General features: G+C 32.6%; 1 protein-coding gene across 31 annotated transcripts in view; it reads right to left on the bottom strand.

The window, feature by feature from the left end:
* The window catches only part of LOC132701522 (collagen alpha chain CG42342-like), a 352,435-nt gene that overhangs the window by 280,969 nt on the left and 53,776 nt on the right, over positions 1-17,690 (bottom strand). The gene's annotated exons all lie outside the window — the stretch shown is intronic.

Raw genomic sequence — 17,690 nt, forward strand, 5'->3', positions numbered from 1 at the left:
GGGGGATTTTTTTGCACCTTTCTGAGGAATTAAAGGCAGAAACGGAAACTGAAAGGCCATGTCTTAAAGAGTTTTGACTTCAAACTAATAATCCTTTAAAAAAGATTACACTGTGATTAGTGAGGAGTGTCATATGGTAATCATTTTTTTGAAAATCGTAAGAACCAAAATAAAGTTAGTTTTTTTTCTCCAAAAACCACAGCAGATATGGAGAGAACAGTAACCAAAGTTACATATCATTTTATATAGCATACGAATCTCCGAAATATTGGAATATCTATAGTTTCCAATTGCTTCGTGCAAATCTGGCAATGCCGAATTTTTAAATATTTCTAAATTATTGTTGAATTCTGACCTCCTCTTATCTTATCTTTCACGGTTTTAATTAATATTATCTGAACTGCAATGTAAGAGAGATGAACTATGAAATACACAAAATGGTTAGAGAGAAAAATGATGAAAATTATGATTATGAAAATGATTGTCATTCCCAAGGAAATAATGAAAAATTGAAATATATTAACACGTTTCACATAAACCGAGCATCAAATTAATTTTTTAAAATGTCAGTAGGTCCAAGAGCTTAATTTATCAACAGCCGTCGATGATATCGTTGCCACATGATGTTGATCATCAATCTTACCTTTGCGCAAGCCTCTCCTATTTACGAAATAACCACAAAATATTTTTTTTTATTTCATTGTTGTTATAATCAATACGACTTGGAGACCTTATGTTTCACATTTTTTGTTTCCGCACCATTAAATCGATGAAACATGAGCATGGATTTCCTTGATAAATAAAAATACAAATAAATCTTCCAGCTTGAAATATGGACGTAACAAAATAGACTTCGAGATAAATTAGATTATCCGAAAATTATCTTACCAAATATCTAAATCTGTCAACGGCAAAGCGTTCGGGACATTTCGGGCAATATGTTTAGATATCCCAATTGGATCGCTTCCAAATAAAATTAGGAAAAAGGATGAGAAATTTAAATTCATTGCATTCCAGCTACTAATGGATACTCATCCGAGGTAAGTAAACATTTTGAATTAATTATTCGTTCCCGTTTAAAGGGAAATTGCGTTTGGTATAAAAAAAATTAGTTTGTAATTGATTCAGATGGGTATCTTGTAAAACATGTCCAAATATTTTGCAATTCGCCAATCGATTCCCAAGACTACCTAACAAATCAAAGTGGAAAAACAAAAGCATGGCGACGGATAATCGTATAGGCAAACAAACTGGACTAATCAATCAGATTAAAAGCGAATTGTCCCGGAGGCGGGCTAATATCGATTTAGAGGGGCGGAGGGTTATGGTCTGATATCAGTGGCGCGATGACATTTGCAAATTAAATTAGCTGTAATGATAACAGTAACTCGGCCAGCCAACAGTAACCAAAACTTTTAACGTGTGTGTTAACGGATAAGATTGTCTAATATAATTTAATACTTATATACCAAAAATTAGCATACATTTATGTAGAAGTAGAATTAATGTTTACATAACAGAAAATATGAAATTCATTTAAAAGACAAATTGGGGAAAGTAAAAAAACTCTTTTTCTTTAATGGCCGAATAAATCCAAAACTAAACTAATATTTTCATTTATTTTATTGACCTTGTGTAATAATCGAGACGTATAGGGATTTGGACGAAGTAGGAGGGTAGATATGCAAGTTGAGCATGTTGGTCCAGGGTCAATGGAAATTAGACAGGCTACTGTAATACTAAATACTATTTACAAATCTACAGGATTCCTCCTGCGTCGGTTTTTAATAAATCGACTTGCTGATATTTCGCCAGTCATTCTGTCGGCTTCTTCAGAGGTTAAGCGGGGTTGGTTTGCATTCAACTTATCAACAACCAAAGCAAGCGGACATCGGAAGATTTGTAAATAGTAAATCGGGATTGTCAAAACGCATGGTGAAGTTGTGAAAATCAACACTAAAACTAAACAATACAGATTTTTTTGTGCTAGAAATCAAAAATTTACCTTAAAATAAAACACGTGCTTTCGTTTTAGGGCAAGTTCTCTGAATCAAAATATGGCAATAACAATGGCATAGATTCATGTAGTGTTAAATATATTTTTCTGCATATTTATTTCTTTTCCACGTGGTCCAACAATATTCTTATTATGTATTATATGTATTATATATTATTATCTTGATTGCGGACTTAGACAGAATAAGTCAGGAAGGGGAAAATGTCAGGTGACCAGAGCATTTTTTTATGTTCTACCTGGCTTCATCATTTCTCTTGCAAATCTTAAAATGTTGGCAATGGACGTAATAATGAGATACGAAAATAAGTAAAGTCGGGAATGAAAATAATCTGCACGACTCTGGGATTCGTCCGCACCATTGATTTGCACAAAATATTATCAACACATTGAACAGTGTGTTTGCATAATATTGGATATCAGCAACAACGAAAATGGCAAATAAAGGCACCTACATAATCTTCTACAAGTACAATAGCTTTCGCGGGTTATGAAACTTTACAATGGCCTTCGTTATGGCCTATATAATTTCTCCGCAAACTCCACTTATGAGCGCTAACCAAAACTAACTTCTCGAATGGTCGTTAACGACATTAAAGCAACTTACGCTTGTAGTCAATTTCTAACCCTCTAAGAATATCTTGGGGCTATAGACATATCCAAATTAAGATTACCCTCGTTTCCCCCATTTCGATTTACTTCTTTATATTTCACTTGCGCCTCATATTATAATCCTTTTAAAGCAGTAGTTGATCAATTGACAGTGTTAATTAATAATAAAATTGAACCCATAGTATCGTAACTACTCGACAAAAGATTGTCGAATATTGTAAGGAATAGTATGCCAAAGCAGTCTACCGAAAAAAACTTTTAATACCACAACGACACTTCAAGTTCGTAATGAAACGTATCGAATTTGTCAGCTTCTTAAATTTGTAAAAAGAACATAATATGACGGGGAGTCCTAAACAAAAAATGGCGAGAAAATGTAAATAGCAAAGTTTTAAACATTTCATAATACACAATTGGCTCAAAATATGGTTCGGTTGTTCAAATAGTTGTTCCAAAATGGACCTTATGTTATGCCCATGTTGCAGGAATAGAAGATTCAAAAACACAAAAACGCTGGAGCAGTGTGCTAAGATTAGCGACTCTGTGCATTCCTACAGGTATAAGGGCCAAGCCTATTGCAGCACTACATATCTATATACTGTCTCATAAAGATTAGTGCAAGATCAATCAGCTAGCAACAAAGCACATAGAAACAAACACGACAAGCGCTACAGACCTAGGCGTAGGGCTGCTTATGGACTACACCCAAGTAGTGCTTCGTTAAAAATTACAAAGCTCAAGCCAATACTGCAATAGCGACAGAAAAAGTACACAGAAAAACAGTTTTAATAAGTCATAATCTCTAATCAGAAAGAGTAACACAGATATAGCTCTGTAGCTATCAGCACAATAGATCCTTTGGGTCGCAGTGACGGAAAGGCCAATGGCTAACTCTTCTAAATTTGCAATTTGGATCTTATTCCTAAGTTGACCTTCCAAATTGTATAGCATGTAATTAATCTATAGTGTTTTAATATCAGCCAATAAAATATTTTTTTAATTCATGCGTTCACCATTTTTATATATTTCATAGCTTTCAGCAAATTAAGTTTACAGATGACGAGTCAGTTTATTAATAGAGAAAGATTTCTTAATGTGTGATTTTCATAATTTTTATTAACACCTTTGGAATAAAAATAATCTGAAAAAATTTATGTGTTGATTGGCACAAACTAACTCGATACATGCTTCGTGTTTTCGAATATTTGTGAGAATGTGAGAGATCCTGTTTATCACAATTTCTCTTCGACCGTCTCTAATCTCTCTCACCAAATTGACCAAATTAATTACCTATACTTCGGCTTGGGCTTTGCATATAGGCGGTCATTCGGAGGAATAAATCGTTTGGGCGTAAAAACGATAAAACCCGACGCACATAAATCATGTTGTTCAAAGTGCAGCACAAAAAAGCAGAAAGAGTCCCTTTCAGGAGGCACGCGCCTCAATTTCGGAAATGGGATTCTCTCGGCATCGCCTGTTAATGGATTTCCAACGGATTTCGTGCTATCCCGTGACTTCTCCATCATTTTCAAACCTTAGTTTCAGCGGCTTTTGTTTCGGCCTACTAATGTTCTAAACAAATTAATGAACTGCATTGAGCGCCCGAAATTTATTATGCAATAGTAGTGGCATGAAAAATATTCCAGGGCATCCGTTGGTTTTTTGAATGTTGTATTGTTGTATAATAAGCTATAGTTGTGATGGTACATAATAAAAACTAGGTTCGAAAAATCGTGGCTGTGCGAATGGTCTGCTTTGCAGTGTACAAAGTCACTACGGAGCTATGTATTTTTTATTTTGTTCTACAAGGGCGTAATGTTTTTCTATCGTACTCCTGCGGACCACTATGGCACTTACGCAAAATCGATGTAATTCTGTTGTGCATACATCCTATATAAAGTTACTTTAACATCTCGCCGAACTTGAAAATCAAGGAAAACTTTAATAAATATAAAAATGTTTACAAATAATAGCGATTTCTAATGATATTTTTTAAAATTTTTCGCGTACTCTGCATGATAGACGAAACTTGAAACTCTCTCTGTACACAATTTACCATATTGTTTAAACCAAATTATTCCATGTTTTATAGTTTTTTATTTACGGCCAACGAAAACGGCAATGTTCAGGGTCTTTTTGATTTATTGATCATAATCGACACACCCTGTACATAACTGAAAAAATGCCGAAAATAGAGGTTATAGGCTTGGATCTCCTACGTTTCCTGGTCCAAGAAATTTTCCAATAGAGTCATTGGTTTTCGAGAATTTTTTCTTCTGAAACTGTGCAGTACACCGTAATAGTCAATGGAGCGTCCAAGGAATAGTGATTTTTCATATGGATTTTTTTCAAATATCTCGGGCAGCGTGTGTCTGGTTTACGGCAAATAATTTACTCTGCAAAAGAACAATTTTCAGGGTCTTTAATATTTTTGTCTACCTATAATTGAAAAACCCTGAATATAATCGAAAAAATGCTTATATATATATATATATATATATATATATATATATATATATATATATATATATATATATATATATATATATATATATATACCCTGTACAATACAAAAGTTTTAGCTGTCCATCTGTGCTATATGATCATGTGAAAGAAACACTGATAACTGAAGCACAGCTTTCTAGTTATCTTCAATTACCATTATAAGGGGAACACAATTTTCAGTTTTTTGCAACTTACCAACGCACACACATTTTTAAGAAATCATCAGGAATAAAAGTTTTTTTTACGAACTGGTACGACTTGTGGTTCAAGAATTTTTTCGTATATACGGTTTTTAAATTTTTAAAAATTCTTTTCGACTCCCCAACCCCCCGAGTTTCAATAGGCTTCGTTAGAGAGTCAAGATCCATACGTGCGTCAAATTTTAAGTAGATAGTTTCAAATTTCGGACACTTATCGTGTTTCATAGCAATTTTCGAAAAACAGTCAAAAAATGAAAAAAAAAAAAAAAGAAAAGATGGAAGCCGTTATTTGATCAGAAGGATTTTTTACTGACTTGTGTGCCTCGTGGATTGCTTAAAAAGGATCCAAATCTGAATGCTGTATGACAAACCTTTCAAAAGTTATAGCCAATGAATGCCACGTCTAACGAGAAACGGAGAACAGAGATCAGAGATCAGAGAAACGGACAACAAACAAAGAAACGAAAACGTTTTTTTTTACGGTGATTTCATTTGTAGCAATGGTGGTGCTGTACGACGCGCTGTTTCCGAAATACGAGTCCCGTTGTCAAGCCCGTATACTTTCGAAAAAATCGATTTTATCGATTGTTCGAAAGTAATAATAATAATAATAATAATAATAATGAATATTGCTGTGTAATATTAAATAATTTAACCCAACCTTATAAGGAAGATAAGCACATGGGCTAATAAAAAACAGTTATTTGAAATCAAAAGATTCGAAAATTTCGAGGAGATTGCCTTATTATAAAGTAGAAGCCTTTGAATAAAATAAATTAGATTGTATTTTAAATATCTTATTTAAATATCCATTTTTTTGTACCTACAGTGTACATGGTCTGAATATAGGTGTTCCTAAATGTATCAGCAAGTTCACAAGGATATTAAGTCAAGTGATTCTTTGACTTCATACTTAATTCGCTTTTGGTTATAGAATAATTGTGAAACAAATGTTATTGTTAATTTTTTAAAGAAACTTCGTCAGGCTACTGTAACACATTTTACATATCTTCTGGAATTCTCCCGTGTCAATTGATGATGACTTGCTGACGTCTCGCCAATCATCCTTTTGGCTTCTTCAACTGAAACTAACAGAAACTGTTTCAACCAGCAAGTTTGATCCATCAAAAACAGAAGCAGAAGGAATCCAGAAAATTTGTAAATAGTAAATGTTTTTCATCCACTTTGTCAATTTGTAAAATTTACATACCTGTTTTAAAATAATTTTGTATATTTTGTATTATTATAAACAAGCATTTGCTGTATTTCCGTATCTCCTGGTGCTCTATGGTAGATAGGATATCCTGACTTCGGTTTCATCTTTAAATTCTATTTCCTCTTCTTGACAGTCTTAGTAGTTCTAGTTGTTCCAGTTATTTAGCAAAAAATGTACTTTGGTGTTTTTTAAAAAGCTTCTGTTAATTTTTGATTTCCGGACGCCCCAGAAAGAAAAGAAATAAAACAGCAGACGGAACAAAAGAGTTCTTGCAGGGAGAAGAAAATCTAAACCTTTTGTGAGCTAAAATTTAGAAAAAGAGAATCGATTTGTTGTTAAAAATAACGAAGACATTATATTACTTCTTGCTCAAAATGTAAGAAATTATCAATTCGTTGCCTTGTTTACGGCAATTGCTTAATATTGCAGAGAACATTGTATAGGTATTGCATCAATTCCAAAATTAACATTTTTAGTACAAGGTGTTTATCTGAATAAAATGTATAAACGATTCTGCCAATCAAAACTTCATACTTCCCAAAAAAATTCTTGTGAATAAATAAATGAGAAAATTAATGTTAATATGCTTAATAAATTATCACAAGATATTTTTGTAAGATGTTTGCAAATAACCTAACCGGTAATCAAATTATTTACCTCTTCATCTGCAAATGCTACTTTCACCAATTCGTAATCCAATTACCAGTACAAAATAGAAGTTCCATATAACGAACCGCACTGAAAGCATTTTCCACAAACAAGCTTGGGTGTTCATATTTGCGGAACCAGATTGTAAACGTGTAAACGTGACGCCACAGGAAGCTAATAGGTTCATCTCGAATAAAAATCTGTCTTGCCAGAAAATCCGGAATTGGCCACGGGCGCTGCGCATATATTTTTCTCAAAGCTGCCATTTTAATTAACAAATAGGAATTGCTACTGGTTAGCCAGTATTAGCTTTGGTCTGTTCTTTTAAAACCCGCTTGCAAAATGTAATTTTCTGTCATTTGAGGGTATTTTACCTTTACACATTAGCTGTAGGCTTTTGTTTCGAAATGTCATGAGATAAGGTGCTGAGAAAATGTGGTATAATTGAAGAATTGGGCATTTTTGAATTAGAACTGTATTTCAGTTTATGTTGGTATAATTGGTGAGTTATACCAATTTTCTGCAATTTTCTAAAATCTAATTAAAATGGTCTCAGTCTATAAAATGGGTTTTATTATTTCCTTATTACCCATTTCATTGCCCAATTAGTTTAGTAGTGTATTGCTAAATGTAAGAAATTGATATTGCTCAATGAACTTTCTAAAGATACAAAAAATTTCTTATATTGTTAAAATTCTCCTATGTTTTATTTTAACCTTTAATAATTGCACTACAGAACAAGTAGGTACTATTCAATCGCGACCTACAATAAAATGTCCCAAGTTGTTCAAACATCATACGCAAAATTTTATAATATTTTCGTGAGTAAAATGGGAAACGCAAAAGGCAAATACGTATGTCTTTTCGACCTCAGGGCAATACGACGAGCTCGTTTCGCTGAGACCAATAACGACTCTACTCGTTATAGGCACTATTAAAATAAGGATCATAGTATCAATATAATCTTTTCAAAAGACGCTAGATATTTTAGAAGCGGTATTGTGAGTTTTCTGGTTGAAATACCGCTATCCACAATCTTCGAATATTAAATATTTTGGTAGAGCGTGGCGAAAATATGTTAACTTTAGAATCTTGTTGGGCGTTTCTTTGGAGCTATCGAGTCACTTGTTCTATACATAATAGCAAGACAAAAAAAAGGAATTAATAAAGGAATTTCAAATGAAAAACAAATCTGATAATAATGACAATACTAAAAATTCTGATAATAATGACAATAATATAGGAAAGTAAATTCAAACAGATAATGTAAAACAAAACAAACAAAACAAAATCAAAATTGTTTTTTCAATAAAGTGATCGGTTTATTATTAAAATCACTCTGATGTTGTCAGTTTCTGGAATTTCTCGACCCACTGGAACGTCATCTTGGAAATTAAAGGGATAATAACAAGTATTTTATGTTATAGAAGTTATTATACTATGAAATTATAGGGTGCCTAACTAAATTAAAGATCTTGACTTACTCATTCTCTTCTACTTTGTGATAGTAATCTACACTGATACTACAAATAGATTGAAAATATGAGTCGATTCGGTATATGATGATTCAAGTTTTATACTCGAAGTTTTGAATAGGAAATTCGAAAAAACCACTACTTGAAGAAATCCTCACACTTCCACACACTTCCACAATTTTGCCGTTTTTCCTGATACATAACTATATCACAAGATTACGTCATATGTATCAATTTAAATAAAGCAAAAAAAAACTAAAGGCGTATTCTGGGAAACTGGCAAAAGGAATTTCGCAAAACTTCCTATTAATTAATGGCTGTCATTTGTTATGTGCTGCCGTATGCAGCAAAAATGTCCGCTGTCCATTATTTACTTTTGTTAATTAAATAACTTAGTCCCTTGAAATACCGCCGTTTGCGTCCACAAAATGTTATTTGATACTTGCTTAAGTTTATTTCTCGCTATTTGTCTCGTTGACAATGGCGATTAGTTAACTGAATTTAAGATCCGCGAATATCACGAAATGAGTGGATAATGCATACCGTTTTAAAGGTCCATCGTTAGCTCGGTCATTTACAATTAATTGAACTGATGAGTTAAACAAGATAAATTATTTTTCCTTGTGAATCAGGTCGAACGACTGGGAATGCAGGAAACCATTTGTTATTGAAGAAATAGAAGTTAAAATCAGTACGTAGTAAATCGACGTATTACCTTACCAAAACTATTTAAACTTTTAAAATTTGTGATAACCAGAAAATAAATGAATCAATTATCACCTTAAAAGTACGAGTAATTCCGCCTGGGGCTGCTGGTGCCTCAGCCACCATATTCACCGGATATGGTGCCCTGCGACTTGTTCCTATTCCCAAAACACAAGAAACCCATAAATGGAAGGACGTTTATGAGAAACTGCTTACCAGAAGTGCTTCGAGGATGGGAAAAAACGTTAGCGCAAGTGTATTATATCTGGGGGGATTACCTTGAAGGGGACCACATTTTGGTAAATAAATAAATACTTTTTGATAAAACTTAAGAGTCACCTTACTTTTTGGACACACCTCGTATTTCCTTCTCACCACCATTAGTATCTTGGTGGGAGTTTCGGACAAAACTTCCCTATTAAAGACAAAATTTGAGTCTTCAGTAGCTAAATCTCAAAAACACGAGAGAAAGGTGGTGGTGGTGTTGGTTAGCCACTGAATTTTCAGCGATTTTCAGAATAGCGTAATACTTGTAAATGTTAAGTCTGAAAACGGTATTTATCGATAGGAATAGTCAGACGGATCTTAAATTACGGGAACTGGATTAACTTGGCTAGAATCTGGTAGGTCACAAAATGCATAACTATAAAATCGCAGTACTTTAGGTTAAAATAATTCAAAATTGTAGTTGAACGTAATGCTCAAACAAAACAAATTGCCCATACTCGAAGGAATCTGGTTTCACAAAACTATAGAAATTCAAACACTCTTTGACATTGACCTTGACTGGGAATTGTGTTTGAATCTTTAGAGATATAACTTAAAGCTAGTTGAGGCACAACATCATTAGTGGAAAACCTTTTGGGTTGCTATTACTGGCATTTCTAAGGTTACACATCCGATTCGTTTAGACTAGAAACTACTTGAAAGATTGTATCTTTTGCAGACCGGTACTTAACTAATCTGCACATTTATTATTATATATATATATATATGTATATATATATATATATATATATATATATATATATATATATATATATATATATATATATATATATATATATATATATATATATATATATATATATATATATATATATATATATATATATATATATATATATATATATATATATATATATATATATATATATATATATATATATATATATATATATATATATATATATATATATATATATATATATATATATATATATATATATATAGTATTTAGAAACATGGCGACAGTATTATAAAACGCTACTAACGGAAAATAAGCCAGAATTCCAAATAGACGATTTAGACATAAACATAGGCGATCATGTACATAAAATCACAATAACTAAAATTAAAAGAGCCCTAAAGGAATCGAAAAATAAAAAAGCGCTGGACCAGGAGACACGCCCATAGAGCTATTAAAGAATGCAACAGATATATTACAAGAACTATTAGAAGAATTATTCATTAAATGTATACACGGCGATCAAATACCCCAGGACTGGAATTTAGGATACCTATACTCGTATTAGTTTTATATATAAAAAAGGAGATAAAAAGTTGTGTCATAATTACAGAGGCATAACGGTTATTAGCTCAATGGGAAGGTTGTACGCTCGAATACTTAAAAGAAGAATAGAAGAAGAAATAGAAGAACAAAGCGGTTTTCGAACGGGAAGATCATGTATAGATAATATATTTGTCTTGCGACAAGTAATGGAAAAACGTAGAGCCCACAACTTAACTACCCATTTATTTATAGATTTTGAAAAAGCATACGACACGGTATCCTTGAAGAAAATGTTTGAAGTATTAATGACAACCGAACTGAAGAATGTATATGTGAGAGCCACCTGGAATTTATTTAAAGATGCGACGGGTGTAATCAAGATGGGAGTACATACATGGAACCGTTTTTCAGTGGACAAAGGATTAAAACAAGGCTGTAGCATGTCCCCTACTCTATTCAAAATATATATTCAGGAAGCCCTAAGACAGTGGAGGGAAAAAATAGCAAATATGAGGGTAGATTTAGATGACAAATATTTGAGGAGCCTCCTTTTTGCAGACGATCAAGTGATTATAACTTGTGATGAAGACGATGCAGATTACATGCTGAGAAAACTGAAAGAATACTATGAGAATTGGGGACTAAATATGAATATGCAGAAGACTGAATATATGAAAGTAGTGGGAAACACGAAGAAAGATGAAGATATATTAGAAAAATAAAAAGAGCTACAAATTATAGGTACTTGGGAAGCGTCATAACGGAAAAAGGTAATTCAAAACCAGAGCTCAGCAGGGAAGAAGAGCAACTCCAAGTCCAACGATGTTAAAACAAGTACGAAAAGTAGAATATATGAAGCAGTTGTGGAACTTATCTGAACGTACGGCGCAGAATGCTGGCAAATGGCGAAGAACGACAAGAAAGTTATCGACACAGTAGAAATGGATTTCTTGAGAAGAGCATGCCAAGTGTCGAAAGTAAAACAGTCAGGAATGAAGAAATACGAAGAAGAACAGGGAGAATACATACCAGAACTGTATGGTAACGGCACGTACAGAAAATGAACGATGAGAAATGGCCAAAATATGAGCAATTAAAGAAGATGAGTGGGGGAATAAATATTATATATATATATATATATATATATATATATATATATATATATATATATATATATATATATATATATATATATATATATATATATATATATATATATATATATATATATATATATATATATATATATATATATATATATATATCCTCACGTATTGATTCACGGATGGAAAAATGTGATGACACTATATTCCGGGATATCATCCGTTCGCTCGTTGAACTCCGACTGGAATCCTGCATCCGACTGGAATCCTGCAAATCTTGCATCCGACTGGAATCCTGCAGACGTTTCGCCAAAATCTCACTTGGCATCTTCAATGCTCGCGCTCGAGTGTTCGAAGTGTTTTCGGAGCGCGAGCATTGAAGATGCCAAGTGAGATTTTGGCGAAACGTCTGCAGGATTCCAGTCGGATGCAAGATTTGCAGGATTCCAGTCGGATGCAGGATTCCAGTCGGAGTTCAACGAGCGAACGGATGATATCCCGGAATATAGTGTCATCATATATATATATATATATATATATATATATATATATATATATATATATATGCTGACACTATATTCCGGGATATCATCCGTTCCCTTGTTGAACTCCGACTGGAATCCTGCAGACGTTTCGCCAAAATCTCACTTGGCAGTGTCAGCACATGTTTCCATCCGTGAATCAATACGTGAAAAAAAATATATATATATATATATATATATATATATATATATATATATATATATATATATATATATATATATATATATATATATATATATATATATATATATATATATCATAATTAGTAAGTGTACTGACATAAAAATTAAAGCAAAGTAAATATTCATCTATGCAAAATGATTCATGCATCAGAACACACACGTCATTGCTGCAAAAAAGCGCATTGTTGCACTTAGAACATAAATGTCATAAACTTAAAGTTCGATAATAAAACACCTTTTAGTATTTAGTTTCATGTCCTGATCAGGCTAAACTTAAACACTTTGCAGCGAATTAGATTAAGGAAATATGAAGAAGAATCTCAAAAAATATTTACAGATTTCAGTTTAAAGTTTCACCCACAAATTAATACTTATCACATCAGATCTTATTTCTTTTACCCCGATATGCCACAGAAAACACCGTTCAAAATGAATTTGTTTTTCCTAGTTATCATAATAAGTAGATCAAAGATTGGTTATAATGCAAATACATTTTTGTATTTTGCATATTTTTTATTTCTTTTTCACCCGTGGATTGTTTGCTTTGTTCTGTATTTTCCGCAAGTGATTAAGAGAAGGCTTAAACTTCGCCGTTTGCTATTTTGCAATAAAGTCCTTATCATTCTTATTATTAATGCTAGAGAGAACAACTAATTCTTGATTCACTGTTGCGTCTATTATTGTAATTACTTTAAAACTTTAAATTGAAATACAAATATAAATATTAAAAAATTAAAAATATTCTTAATTATTTATATTTATATGACTTCGTGGTTGCTTTTGAATTGGAATGCGACGTCACTAACTCAAGGGGAAAAGTTATATTTTCTTTAAAATATACCTTTTGCTATTATCATCTGTAACTTTCAATGCCTTTATGATAGTAAAATTGGGCCCCGATATATTTTTATTAAAACATTAGGCGACAATAAGGTCCATATCTAAAATTATGAAGGCAGCATAATGTAAGATATAGGAGGATATAGGAAAAGATTTTTTTTAATATTTTCAATTTTTTTCCAATAAATGAACAACGTCGTATTAAAATTAAAAAACAAACGCGGTGTTATACAAACAGTTCCTCGAGGAATCGCAATATGCCAAAACATATATTTTTGTGTTGCCACGTTTTTATTTATTATTTATTTATTTTATTTAATACTAAAAATAGTTTTTTAATGTTTAACTTAACATCTATTAAAACATTTTTCCAAAATAGTGATAAATAATGCTACATTATTGCGCCACCATGTATAAACTTTTACAGATATGTCTCAGTCGTTCACCGAACCAGACGTCTACCTAAATTGTCGATGTTCTACACAACAGAAAAGTTAATTTTACGAAATCAAGATCTAGGATATTCAAAGAAACTAAGCGGCAGACCTGAATTCGCAAATATCGACAAATTCTAAGGCGGATTATCGATAACCATTCCAAACATCACCATCCCGTAGAGCGAAGCTCGAGTATACTTCCCGGTAAGCATTTAAGTTCGGTAAACAGACGATGCCTCGAGCCACGCAATTCGTGACGGGAATGTTCTAATGAGTCGAGTGCAGACTCTCTCCGTAAAAAGCGTTCCCTCGGGGATCCAAGAAATGATGTTTCTGGGGAACGTATCGTCTCGGACGAGAAATTCTATTAAAAATTGGCAAATTTGTAAAAATATAGTTCGGAAACTTTGCAAAACGAACTTGTCCTACTTGCAACGAAGATTGGATGATTTACCTGACTCGAGAATCAAAGAGACCGGTTGGTATTTATATTCTCGACTATTCTCGTACACGATTATTTTTTCGTCCAACTAGGGCGAGAGTTAAAATGATCACGAGTCATTTAAAACTTTCCCAAATGTTTCTACGACAAAAAATAAACTAGCGTGAAATACGTGGTCAAGTTAATTCTAGTCATTAAAGTTATTGATGGCCGTAATTATTTAGATGTATCGTTAATTATTGTACAGTGGTTTCTTTTAAAATTACCAGTTTTTCCTGGGAAGATCAATTTGTAGATAGCTCTTTTTTTGGAAGTCTTGTAGAAAGCTAGATGAATAATACTTTAATTATCGTAATATTTTCTGCAGTTCTTATACAATGTATTCCGATATATTGTTAGGATAATAAAAAGTGGAGAAAAATATTAGTAAGCGTTTTTTAATGGGATATGCCGTGGAAGGGGAATATTTAACTTTAAGGTTTGAGAAAGCGTTTAGAATCACATGCCACATTTTATTGTAGATTTCATCGAATTTAGTACATACCACTCCACGATTCCATGTAAAATACACCGCTAACCCACCTGAAACAAAACAAAAATTATTAATGATTGTTGGATATAGTAAATCTGGTTTACATTGGTAGAAAAAATTGTAATCAACAGCAAACGGGTCCAAGCAAAACAATAAAGTGGTAGTATAGTATGGCTAGTGTGGTAGTGGTATTGGCTAGAGTTGAAGATGCTACCAACCTAGAAATAAATAAGGACAATATGCATTATGCGTTTATGCATATTCAGTGCAGTAAAAATACCTAATGCTCCGAGTCAGGAGAAAAAAGTACAAAAGAGTCTTACTATAGAAAGATACTTTGAACTATCCATATCTAGTATCGAGATCAGTGATCAAAATTAGATGCTAAAACATGGATCTCATAGGAAGATATAGCAATCAAAGGTACAATATGAAACACTTGCTTTTCGCCATCTTATTTACTGCCAGCAGCGTCACTATCGCAGAATAAATTTGCAAATTTGAAGACTCAGCTTGCCTATTGTCCATGGACCAAAATATGATGCGCTGTTTTATGATTTTTATATTTATATAAAAAAAGATCGTTGATCACAATTTTATTTTGTAAAGAGGGCACCCTAAAAACGCCCTTTTCATATTTCACTCGATTTGAGTTTATATTTCATTGGCTGTATTAAATTACAACTTTTATTTAAGTCAACTTACAACTGATATCCGCTCCAAGGGCTTGTAAAATAAAGTTCGTTTTAGGTTGTTTTTAAAGTGTTTATCAAACACACACCGCTTGCAATAACTTCGTCGATAATTATCCACATACTTTCCGATGCATTCTGTTTATTTTTTAACGAATAGCTCCAGTTTGTGGGAAGTAATAAATCTTTTTAACCGGCGTTTAGGAACAGTGTCAAGTGCCTTGCTTGGAAATACGGCACGTATATGTAATTTTTAATCAAACTGCGTAGGATACCCAAAACAAAAGATCTCTGCAAGGAACTCTTTAAACTTTTGAATTATGCAAAGTTTCTTCCCAATTCAAACAATAAAATGCGCTTGTGTAAATACATTCAAATTTTTGCTGTCAGCAATTGAAATTGGAACTATGGGGTATTGAATTGTATCTAATCTCAACATTTTCATTTGCATTTTGTTTGCTGTAATGTCCGTGCGTCCTAATGACCCGCAAACTTTCGAACGCAATTAATTTGTAATTATTATGAACCCAAATTGTTTTGGTTTTGATATCGACCTTTTGGCGTAATTGTTATAGGGAAACCCTTAAAATGTTTTGGTATTAGAACCGGAAGTACAATCAATCTCCGTTATTAATTTATACGAAACCTACTAAAAGTTTGTGGTGTTAACTGCATTGGGCCAATATATGACTTCATTGTTCAATCAGAGTTTTAAGAGAAAATTGCATTATGTACAACAGATGTTGAGTTTATAGAATAATAAGTTAGTAAGCACATTAAAAAAAATGGGTGGCGTTAATAGTCATAAAATATGTACAAGTTGTCAATTCGAAACAAAAGCGTCTTTCTCAGAAAGCTAGAGCACATTATTTTACAATTATTTTTTGTACTTCTTATTCAATTGTGTTACTTTTAGGCGTCACCGTAGTTAGCCACTTCCGACGTTTCCGGTACTTTGGCCACGGGTTTGAGAGCAATCGGATTATATTTTGTAATTTGTCAGCTCTGACGGTCACGTTACACGTAGTTCAGAGAATTCATTTCTGTTATTTTTCAAAAATGTATCCAGAATCTAGTCACTACGTTATAAACTTCGTCGGACATTCGTTTATTAAATACTAACTCTACATGCCCAAGTTTACTATGTATCGTTTAACAAATTTCGTGCATAATATACTATTTTGTGTAGATTTTGTGTAAAAATACGTTCCTATAAATGCCGATCCAAACCCAGGTTGCTTGTTAATGTTTAATTTTATTCACTTCTCTGTTAGTCTTTGTTCACTTATTCGGAATACACAATTAGATAATTATTATTCAGTTATTGGGCACCCCAAATGCATAGGATTATGTCTGTTTATAAAAATATAGAATAATTTATGGATTTTAGCGACACGTTTATAGTACTTAAAATTTTCAGAAAACAAAAACTCCCAGAAAAATCAACGTACTTAAAAAATAATAAATTAATTTTACTTTGCTTCATCATACAACTACTATTGCCATTGCAGCAGTAAGAGCTGCCAATTTTTATTCTTCTTCAGGATTTGAACGCTTGGTAAATTGGGATAAAGAAGAAACTAAACATTGAATTTTTTTTGTTTTTTTTAACCGAAAAGTATTTTTTCTACTCCCGCCTATAAAATACCTAATTACACACCGATCTGGTATGTGGAAAGCGTCACTTTACCACGTCAGTTTCGTTTCCCACGGATCCGAGCCACTTTCTGGGATTTTACCGCACGGGTGTGGGAGCAATCGGATGTTTTCGGAGATATTTCCCATGCTTTGAATTTTGACGTTTGTCAGTTCTAACGGTGAATGTATTCGTGTTGTTTTGCGAAAATGTACCCTAAAAATTAACGGTCGTAGAAAAAGTATAGTATGCAACACGTGCGGTAAACACGTCATTCGTTTATTAAACACAAATGTTTATTAAACACAAATGTTTATTAAACACAAATGGCCTTTACCGCACTTGTGGCATAATATACTATTTATGAAAGTATTAAAAAATAAATTAATATTTGT

Source organism: Cylas formicarius, unplaced genomic scaffold (genome assembly GCF_029955315.1).
Source record: "Cylas formicarius isolate icCylForm1 unplaced genomic scaffold, icCylForm1.1 PGA_scaffold_4__25_contigs__length_36172078, whole genome shotgun sequence".
Taxonomy (NCBI): domain Eukaryota; kingdom Metazoa; phylum Arthropoda; class Insecta; order Coleoptera; family Brentidae; genus Cylas; species Cylas formicarius.